The following is a 12,302-nucleotide window of genomic DNA, read 5'->3' as shown; positions in this document are numbered from 1 at the left end:
TCTCTCTCCCTCTCTCTCCTTAAAATGTCCGGGAGGGGGAGCATGGACGGAGGGACTGGGCTTCGGACTGGGGCTCCCCTCACCTGCTACTCCAGAGGGGCCCTCGAAGGGAGTGCGTATCGCAAAATGGCACCCTAATCCCTATATAGTGCACTACTTTAGACCAGAGCCTATTCATTATATAGTGCACTACTGTAGACCAGGAGCCCAATTCCCTATATAGTGCACTACTTTAGACCAGAGGCCTATTCCCTATATAGTGCTACTTTAGACCAGAGCCCTATTCCCTACATAGTGCACTACTATAGACCAGAGCCCTATTCCCTACATAGTGCACTACTATAGACTAGAGCCCTATTCCCTACATAGTGCACTACTATAGACCAGAGCCCTATTCACTAAATAGTGCACTACTATAGACCAGGAGCCCTATTCCCTGTATAGGGCACTACTATAGACCAGAGCCCTATTCCCTATATAGTGCACTACTATAGACCAGAGCCCTATTCCCTGTATAGTGCACTACTATAGACCAGAGCCCTATTCCTGTATAGTGCACTACTATAGACCAGAGCCCTATTCCCTGTATGGTGCACTACATAGACCAGAGCCCCATTCCCTGTAATAATGCACTACTATAGACCAGAGCCCTATTCCCTGTATAGTGCACTACTATAGACCAGAGCCCTATTCCCTATATAGTGCACTACTATAGACCAGAGCCCTATTCCTGTATAGTGCACTACTATAGACCAGAGCCCTATTCCCTGTATAGTGCACTACTATAGACCAGAGCCCTAGTCCCTATATAGTGCACTACTATAGACCAGAGCCCTATTCCCTGTATATAGTGCACTACTATAGACCAGAGCCCTATTCCCCTACATAGTGCACTACTATAGACCAGAACCCTATTCCCTACATAGTGCACTACTATAGACCAGAGCCCCTATTCCTATATAGTGCACTACTTTAGTCTAGAGCCCTATGGGAATAGGTTGCCATTTGGGACGTAGCGGAGATGGACAGGTCTTTATACTGGGGCAGAAGAGGAGCTGCAAGAGGAGGAGCTGGCAGGTAGAATTAGGGGTTAAGAGTTGTAGAGAGGGTAATGTCCTGGGGGTTAAGAGTTGTAGAGAGGGAGTAAGGTCCTGGTGGGTAGGGTTAAGAGTTGTAGAGATGGGGTAAGGTCCTGGAGGAGGGGGTAGGGGGTTAAGAGTTGTAGAGGGGGGGTAAGGTCCTGGGGGTTAAGAGTTGTAGAGAGGGGTAGGTCCTGGGGGTTAAGAGTTGTAGAGAGGGGGTAAGGTCCTGGGGGTTAAGAGTTGTAGAGAGGTGGGTAAGGTCCTGGGAGGGTGTAGGGGTTAAGAGTTGTAGAGATGGGGTAAGGTCCTGGAGGGGGTAGGGGTTAAGAGTTGTAGAGAGGGGGTAAGGTCCTGGGGTTAAGAGTTGTAGAGAGGGGGTAAGGTCCTGGGGGGGTTAAGAGTTGTAGAGGGGGGTAAGGTCCTGGGGGGGTTAAGATTGTAGAGAGGGGGTAAGGTCCTGGGAGGGTGTAGGGTTAAGAGTTAACCAGAGAGGGGGTAAGGGTCCTTGGGGGTTAAGAGTTGTAGAGAGGGGTAAGGTCCTTGGGGGTTAAGAGTTGTAGAGAGGGGGTAAGGTCCTAGGGGGTTAAGGAGTTGCAGAGAGGGGGTAATGTCCTGGTGGTTAAGAGTTGTAGAGGAGGAGGTAAGGTCCTGGGGGTTAAGAGTTGTAGAGAGGGGGTAAGGTCCTGGGGGTTAAGAGTTGTAGAGAGGGTAATGTCCTTGGGTTAGCAGAGTTGTAGAGGGGTAAGGTCCTGGGGGGTAGGGTTAAGAGTTGTAGAGATGGGGTAAGGTCCTGGAGGAGGGGGGGTAGGGTTAAGAGTTGTGAGGGGGTAAGGTCCTGGGGATTAAGAGTTGTAGAGAGGGTAAGGTCCTGGGGGTTAAGAGTTGTAGAGAGGGGGTAATGTCCTGGGGGTTAAGAGTTGTAGAGGGGGGGTAAGGTCCTGGGGAGGGGGGGTAGGGGTTAAGAGTTGTAGAGTAGGGGGTAAGGTCTGGGTTAAAAGTTGTAGAGAGGGGTAAGGTCCTTGGGGTTAAGAGTTGTAGAAAGGGGGTAAGGTCCTTGAGGGGTTAAGAGTTGTAGAGAGGTAAGGTCCTTGGGGGTTAAGAGTTGTAGAGAGGGGGTAAGGTCCTGGGGGTTAAGAGTTGTAGAGAGGGGTAAGGTCCTGGGGGTTAAGAGTTGTAGAGAGGGGGTAATGTCCTGGGGTTAAGAGTTGTAGAGAGGGGTTAAGGTCCTGGGGTTAAGAGTTGTAGAGAGGGGTAAGGGTCTTGGGGTTAAGAGTTGTAGAGAGGGGGTAAGTTCCTGGGGGTTAAGAGTTGTAGAGAGGGGGTAAGGTCCTGGGGTTAAGAGTTGTAGAGAGGGGGCAGTGGGTCCTGGGGGTTAAGAGCTGTAGAGAGGGGGTAAAGTCAGCGGGGGTTTAAGAGCTGTAGAGAGGGGGTAAGGTCCTGGGGTTAAGAGTTGTAGAGAGGGGGTAAGGTCCTTGGGGAGGGGTTAAGAGTTGTAGAGAGGGGGGTAAGGTCCTGGGGTTAAGAGTTGTAGAGACGGGTAAGGTCCTTGGGGGGGTTAAGAGTTGTAGAGAGAGGGGTAAGGTCCTGGGGTAGGGGAGGAGTTGTGAGAGGGGGTAAGGTCCTGGAGGGGGTAGGGGTTAAGAGCTGTAGAGAGGGGGTAAGTATCCTGGGAGGGGCAGTGAATATAATGAATACATTACTGACTTCTGACCCCACTAAACACTAGTCAGCAACATAGCAGTATAACACAAGAAACAAAGAACAAAACACCATATAACAAAATCAGCCTTTCTAGAGAGGGTTAAAAGAAATGCAGTGTTCCAGGAACCCCCTCTTCAAACCCCTGACCCTTGACCTCTAACCCTTATCAGCCAACCAGTCAGCCACAGATAATCCCTGACTCCATCACTGCAGTCACAAGCAGAACCACTGACATGAACATGATCACAATAATGACCACAACAATGATGACATAATGACCAATATAATGACCACAATAATCTATCACAACAATGATCACAATAACGAATACAATAATGACCACAATAATGACCAATATAATGACCACAATAATGATCACAATAAACGATCACAATAATGACCACAATAATGATCACAATATGACTACAATAATGATCAATATAATGATCACAATAATGCTGAAATGGCAAATAAAATGTTTGATTTATACAATCAACACCTTCTTTAGAAAGTAAAAGTGACTCATTGTAGAGGAATGATTAGCTGTTATCTGCAGGCCAGTAACGGGAGGCAGACACGTTACATCATCACGTCTTTCATCACAGTGCCAAACCGACCCTGTAACCACAGCAACCCCCCCACCGCCAGCTGGCACCTCTAGCTGAGGTGAGAGCAGAGAGAGAAAAGAGCACACTACATACTGTTTAACCTTCTAAAGCAAAACTACTAAAGTGGAGCGAACGGTAGAGACACAGTTGCCCCCTTAACATGATCTTCTCTTGCCCTTAAACACCATGTTTTGGTGTTATTGTCTTTGATTGTATTCAGCCTAGCTGATAAATGTGGTATTCAATTTTATTGTTTCAAAAAAAGGAAGAAAATAACTCTAAAATAATGATTCAAACATAATTCATGTGAAGGCAATATCATTAAAAAAATTGGTAGTATTATATGACATTTTAATTCACCAGCAGGCCTATTATATAAACATGACTAATTCACCAGCAGGCCTATTATATAAACATGACTAATTCACCAGTAGGCCTATTGTATAAACATGACTAATTCACCAGCAGGCCTATTATATAAACATCACTAATTCACCAGCAGGCCTATTATATAAACATGACTAATTCACAAGCAGGCCTATTATATAAACATGACTAATTCACCAGTAGGCCTATTATATAAACATGACTAATTCACCAGTAGGCCTATTATATAAACAACACTAATTCACCAGCAGGCCTATTATATAAACATGACTAATTCACCAGCAGGCCTATTATATAAACATGACTAATTCACCAGTAGGCCTATTGTATAAACATGACTAATTCACCAGCAGGCCTATTATATAAACATGACTAATTCACCAGCAGGCCTATTATATAAACATGACTAATTCACCAGCAGGCCTATTATATAAACATGACTAATTCAAAAGTAGGCCTATTATATAAACATGACTAATTCACCAGCAGGCCTATTATATACACATGACTAATTTCCCAGCAGGCCTATTATATAAACATGACTAATTCACCAGCAGGCCTATTATATAAACATGACTAATTCACCAGCAGGCCTATTATATAAACATCACTAATTCACCAGCAGTCCTATTATATAAACATGAATAATTCACCAGCAGGCCTATTATATAAACAACACTAATTCACCAGCAGGCCTATTATATAACCATGACTAATTCACAAGCAGGCCTATTATATAAACATGACTAATTCACCAGCAGGCCTATTATATAAACATGACTAATTCACCAGCAGGCCTATTATATAAACATGACTAATTCACCAGCAGGCCTATTATATAAACATCACTAATTCACCAGCAGGCCTATTATATAAACATGACTAATTCACCAGCAGGCCTATTATATAAACATGACTAATTCACCAGCAGGCCTATTATATAAACATGACTAATTCACCAGCAGGCCTATTATATAAACATGACTAATTCACCAGCAGGCCTATTTTATAAACATGACTAATTCACCAGGAAGCCTATTATATAAACATGACTAATTCACCAGAAGGCCTAATATAAACATGACTAATTCACCAGCAGGACTATTATATAAACATGACTAATTCACCAGCAGGCCTATTATATAAACATGACTAATTCACCAGCAGGCCTATTATATAAACATCACTAATTCACCAGCAGGCCTATTATATAAACATGACTAATTCACAAGCAGGCCTATTATATAAACATCACTAATTCACCAGCAGGCCTATTATATAAACATATTTCACCAGCACTAATATAAACATGACTAATTCACCAGCAGGCCTATTATATAAACATGACTAATTCACCAGCAGGCCTATTATATAAACATGACTAATTCACCAGCAGGCCTATTATATAAACATGACTAATTCACCAGCAGGCCTATTATATAAACATGACTAATTCACCAGCAGGCCTATTATATAAACATGACTAATTCACCAGCAGGCCTATAATATAAACATGACTAATTCACCATCAGGCCTATTATATAAACATGACTAATTCACCAGCAGGCCTATAATATAAACATGACTAATTCACCAGCAGGCCTATTATATAAACATGACTAATTCACCAGCAGGCCTATTATATAAACATGACTAATTCACCAGCAGGCCTATTATATAAACATGACTAATTCACCAGCAGGCCTATTATATAAACACGACCAAATTCACCAGCAGGCCTATTATATAAACATGACTAATTCACCATGTAGGCCTATTATATAAACATGACTAATTCACTAGCAGGCCTATTATATAAACATGACTAATTCACCAGCAGGCCTATTATATAAACATGACTAATTCACCAGCAGGCCTATTATATAAACAACACTAATTCACCAGCAGGCCTATTATATAAACATGACTAATTCACCAGCAGGCCTATTATATAAACATGACTAATTCACCAGCAGGCCTATTATATAAACATGACTAATTCACCAGCAGGCCTATTATATAAACATGACTAATTCACCAGCAGGCCTATTATATAAACATGACTAATTCACCAGCAGGCCTATTATATAAACATGACTAATTCACCAGCAGGCCTATTATATAAACATGACTAATTCACCAGCAGGCCTATTATATAAACATGACTAATTCACCAGCAGGCCTATTATATAAACATGACTAATTCACCAGCAGGCCTATTTTATAAACATGACTAATTCACCAGCAGGCCTATAATATAAACATGACTAATTCACCAGCAGGCCTATTATATAAACATGACTAATTCACCAGCAGGCCTATTATATAAACATGACTAATTCACCAGCAGGCCTATTATATAAACATGACTAATTCACCAGCAGGCCTATTATATAAACATGACTAATTCACCAGCAGGCCTATTATATAAACATGACTAATTCACCAGCAGGCCTATTGTATAAACATGACTAATTCACCAGCAGGCCTATTATATAAACAACACTAATTCACCAGCAGGCCTATTATATAAACATGACTAATTCACCAGCAGGCCTATTATATAAACATGACTAATTCACCAGCAGGCCTATTATATAAACATGACTAATTCACCAGCAGGCCTATTATATAAACATGACTAATTCAGCAGGCCTATTATATAAACATGACTAATTCACCAGCAGGCTATTATATAAACATGACTAATTCACCAGCAGGCCTATTATATAAACATGACTAATTCACCAGCAGGCCTATTATATAAACATGACTAATTCACCAGCAGGCCTATTATATAAACATGACTAATTCACCAGCAGGTCTATTATATAAACATGACTAATTCACCAGCAGGCCTATTTTATAAACATGACTAATTCACCAGCAGGCCTATTATATAAACATGACTAATTCAACAGCAGGCCTATTATATAAACATCACTAATTCACCAGCAGGCCTATTATATAAACATCACTAATTCACCAGCAGGCCTATTATATAAACATGACTAATTCACCAGCAGGCCTATTATATAAACATGACTAATTCACCAGCAGGCCTATTATATAAACATGACTAATTCACCAGCAGGCCTATTATATAAACATGACTAATTCACCAGCAGGCCTATTATATAAACATGACTAATTCACCAGCATGCCTATTATATAAACATGACTAATTCAGCAGGCCTATTACATAAACATGACTAATTCACCAGCAGGCCTATTATATAAACATGACTAATTCACCAGCAGGCCTATTATATAAACATGACTAATTCACCAGCAGGCCTATTATATAAACATGACTAATTCACCAGCAGGCCTATTATATAAACATGACTAATTCACCAGCAGGCCTATTATATAAACATGACTAATTCACCAGCAGGTCTATTATATAAACATGACTAATTCACCAGCAGGCCTATTTTATAAACATGACTAATTCACCAGCAGGCCTATTATATAAACATGACTAATTCAACAGCAGGCCTATTATATAAACATCACTAATTCACCAGCAGGCCTATTATATAAACATCACTAATTCACCAGCAGGCTTATTATATAAACATGACTAATTCACCAGCAGGCCTATTATATAAACATGACTAATTCACCAGCAGGCCTATTATATAAACATGACTAATTCACCAGCAGGCCTATTATATAAACATGACTAATTCACCAGCAGGCCTATTATATAAACATGACTAATTCACCAGCAGGCCTATTATATAAAAACAACACCTAATTCACCAGCAGGCCTATATATATAAACATGACTAATTCACCAGCAGGCCTATTATATAAACATGACTAATTCACCAGCAGGCCTATTATATAAACATGACTAATTCACCAGCAGGCCTATTATATAAACATGACTAATTCACCAGCAGGCCTATTATATAAACAACACTAATTCACCAGCAGGCCTATTATATAAACATGACTAATTCACCAGCAGTCCTATTATATAAACATGACTAATTCACCAGCAGGCCTATTATATAAACATGACTAATTCACCAGCAGGCCTATTATATAAACATGACTAATTCACCAGCAGGCCTATTATATAAACATGACTAATTCACCAGCAGGCCTATTATATAAACATGACTAATTCACCAGCAGGCCCATTATATAAACATGACTAATTCACCAGCAGGCCTATTATATAAACATGACTAATTCACCAGCAGGCCTATTTTATAAACATGACTAATTCACCAGCAGGCCTATTATATAAACATGACTAATTCAACAGCAGGCCTATTATATAAACATCACTAATTCACCAGCAGGCCTATTATATAAACATCACTAATTCACCAGCAGGCTTATTATATAAACATGACTAATTCACCAGCAGGCCTATTATATAAACATGACTAATTCACCAGCAGGCCTATTATATAAACATGACTAATTCACCAGCAGGTCTATTACATAAACATGACTAATTCACCAGCAGGCCTATTATATAAACATGACTAATTCACCAGCAGGCCTATTATATAAACATGACTAATTCACCAGCAGGCCTATTATATAAACATCACTAATTCACCAGCAGGCCTATTATATAAACATGACTAATTCACAAGCAGGCCTATTATATAAACATCACTAATTCACCAGCAGGCCTATTATATAAACACCACTATTTCACCAGCAGCTCTATTATATAAACATGACTAATTCACCAGCAGGCCTATTATATAAACATGACTAATTCACCAGCAGGCCTATTATATAAACATGACTAATTCACCAGCAGGCCTATTATATAAACATCACTAATTCACCAGAAGGCCTATTATATAAACATGACTAATTCACCAGCAGGCCTATTATATAAACATCACTAATTCACCAGCAGGCCTATTATATAAACATGACTAATTCACCAGCAGGCCTATTGTATAAACATGACTAATTCACCAGCAGGCCTATTTTATAAAAACATGACTAATACCAGGGAAGCCTATTATATAAACATGACTAATTCACCAGAGGCCTATTATATAAACATGACTAATTCACCAGCAGGCCTATTATATAAACATGACTAATTCACCAGCAGGCCTATTATATAAACATGACTAATTCACCAGCAGGCCTATTATATAAACAACATAATTCACCAGCAGGCCTATTATATAAACATGACTAATTCACAAGCAGGCCTATTATATAAACATCACTAATTCACCAGCAGGCCTATTATATAAACATGACTAATTCACCAGCAGGCCTATTATATAAACATCACAAATTCACCAGCAGGCCTATTATATAAACATGACTAATTCACAAGCAGGCCTATTATATAAACATCACTAATTCACCAGCAGGCCTATTATATAAACATGACTAATTCACCAGCAGGCCTATTATATAAACATCACTAATTCACCAGCAGGCCTATTATATAAACATCACTAATTCACCAGCAGGCCTATTATATAAACATGACTAATTCACAAGCAGGCCTATTATATAAACATCACTAATTCACCAGCAGGCCTATTATATAAACACCACTATTTCACCAGCAGCTCTATTATATAAACATGACTAATTCACCAGCAGGCCTATTATATAAACATGACTAATTCACCAGCAGGCCTATTATATAAACATGACTAATTCACCAGCAGGCCTATTATATAAACATGACTAATTCACCAGCAGGCCTATTATATAAACATGACTAATTCACCAGCAGGCCTATTATATAAACATGACTAATTCACCAGCAGGCCTATTATATAAACATGACTAATTCACCAGCAGGCCTATTATATAAACATGACTAATTCACCAGCAGGCCTATTTTATAAACATGACTAATTCACCAGCAGGCCTATAATATAAACATGACTAATTCATAGCAGGCCTATTATATAAACCGACAAATTCACCAGCAGGCCTATTATATAAACATGACTAATTCACCAGCAGGCCTATTATATAAACATGACTAATTCACCAGCAGGCCTATTATATAAACATGACTAATTCACCAGCAGGCCTATTATATAAACATGACTAATTCACCAGCAGGCCTATTGTATAAACATGACTAATTCACCAGCAGGCCTATTATATAAACAACACTAATTCACCAGCAGGCCTATTATATAAACATGACTAATTCACCAGCAGGCCTATTATATAAACATGACTAATTCACCAGCAGGCCTATTATATAAACATGACTAATTCACCAGCAGGCCTATTATATAAACATGACTAATTCACCAGCAGGCCTATTATATAAACATGACTAATTCACCAGCAGGCCTATTATATAAACATGACTAATTCACCAGCAGGCCTATTATATAAACATGACTAATTCACCAGCAGGCCTATTATATAAACATGACTAATTCACCAGCAGGCCTATTATATAAACATGACTAATTCACCAGCAGGCCTATTATATAAACATGACTAATTCACCAGCAGGTCTATTATATAAACATGACTAATTCACCAGCAGGCCTATTTTATAAACATGACTAATTCACCAGCAGGCCTATTATATAAACATGACTAATTCAACAGCAGGCCTATTATATAAACATCACTAATTCACCAGCAGGCCTATTATATAAACATCACTAATTCACCAGCAGGCTTATTATATAAACATGACTAATTCACCAGCAGGCCTATTATATAAACATGACTAATTCACCAGCAGGCCTATTATATAAACATGACTAATTCACCAGCAGGCCTATTACATAAACATGACTAATTCACCAGCAGGCCTATTATATAAACATGACTAATTCACCAGCATGCCTATTATATAAACATGACTAATTCACCAGCAGGCCTATTACATAAACATGACTAATTCACCAGCAGGCCTATTATATAAACATGACTAATTCACCAGCAGGCCTATTATATAAACATGACTAATTCACCAGCAGGCCTATTATATAAACATGACTAATTCACCAGCAGGCCTATTATATAAACATGACTAATTCACCAGCAGGCCTATTATATAAACATGACTAATTCACCAGCAGGCCTATTATATAAACATGACTAATTCACCAGCAGGCCTATTTTATAAACATGACTAATTCACCAGCAGGCCTATTATATAAACATGACTAATTCAACAGCAGGCCTATTATATAAACATCACTAATTCACCAGCAGGCCTATTATATAAACATCACTAATTCACCAGCAGGCTTATTATATAAACATGACTAATTCACCAGCAGGCCTATTATATAAACATGACTAATTCACCAGCAGGCCTATTATATAAACATGACTAATTCACCAGCAGGCCTATTATATAAACATGACTAATTCACCAGCAGGCCTATTGTATAAACATGACTAATTCACCAGCAGGCCTATTATATAAACAACACTAATTCACCAGCAGGCCTATTATATAAACATGACTAATTCACCAGCAGGCCTATTATATAAACATGACTAATTCACCAGCAGGCCTATTATATAAACATGACTAATTCACCAGCAGGCCTATTATATAAACATGACTAATTCACCAGCAGGCCTATTATATAAACAACACTAATTCACCAGCAGGCCTATTATATAAACATGACTAATTCACCAGCAGTCCTATTATATAAACATGACTAATTCACCAGCAGGCCTATTATATAAACATGACTAATTCACCAGCAGGCCTATTATATAAACATGACTAATTCACCAGCAGGCCTATTATATAAACATGACTAATTCACCAGCAGGCCTATTATATAAACATGACTAATTCACCAGCAGGCCTATTATATAAACATGACTAATTCACCAGCAGGCCTATTATATAAACATGACTAATTCACCAGCAGGCCTATTATATAAACATGACTAATTCACCAGCAGGCCTATTATATAAACATGACTAATTCACCAGCAGGCCTATTATATAAACATGACTAATTCACCAGCAGGCCTATTTTATAAACATGACTAATTCACCAGCAGGCCTATTATATAAACATGACTAATTCAACAGCAGGCCTATTATATAAACATCACTAATTCACCAGCAGGCCTATTATATAAACATCACTAATTCACCAGCAGGCTTATTATATAAACATGACTAATTCACCAGCAGGCCTATTATATAAACATGACTAATTCACCAGCAGGCCTATTATATAAACATGACTAATTCACCAGCAGGCCTATTACATAAACATGACTAATTCACCAGCAGGCCTATTATATAAACATGACTAATTCACCAGCAGGCCTATTATATAAACATGACTAATTCACCAGCAGGCCTATTATATAAACATCACTAATTCACCAGCAAGGCCTATTATATAAACATGACTAATTCACAAGCAGGCCTATTATATAAACATCACTAATTCACCAGCAGGCCTATTATATAAACACCACTATTTCACCAGCAGCTCTATTATATAAACATGACTAATTCTGCAGGCCTATTATATAAACATGACTAATTCAC

The 12,302-nt window shown here is 38.7% G+C and overlaps 1 pseudogene; it reads right to left on the bottom strand.

Annotated features, from left to right (window-relative positions):
- The window catches only part of LOC135534173 (receptor-type tyrosine-protein phosphatase-like N), a 39,361-nt pseudogene that overhangs the window by 17,410 nt on the left and 9,649 nt on the right, over positions 1-12,302 (bottom strand).

This window comes from Oncorhynchus masou, unplaced genomic scaffold, assembly GCF_036934945.1.
Source record: "Oncorhynchus masou masou isolate Uvic2021 unplaced genomic scaffold, UVic_Omas_1.1 unplaced_scaffold_3097, whole genome shotgun sequence".
Classification (NCBI taxonomy): domain Eukaryota; kingdom Metazoa; phylum Chordata; class Actinopteri; order Salmoniformes; family Salmonidae; genus Oncorhynchus; species Oncorhynchus masou.
This window is presented reverse-complemented; position numbering and strand designations above follow the sequence as displayed.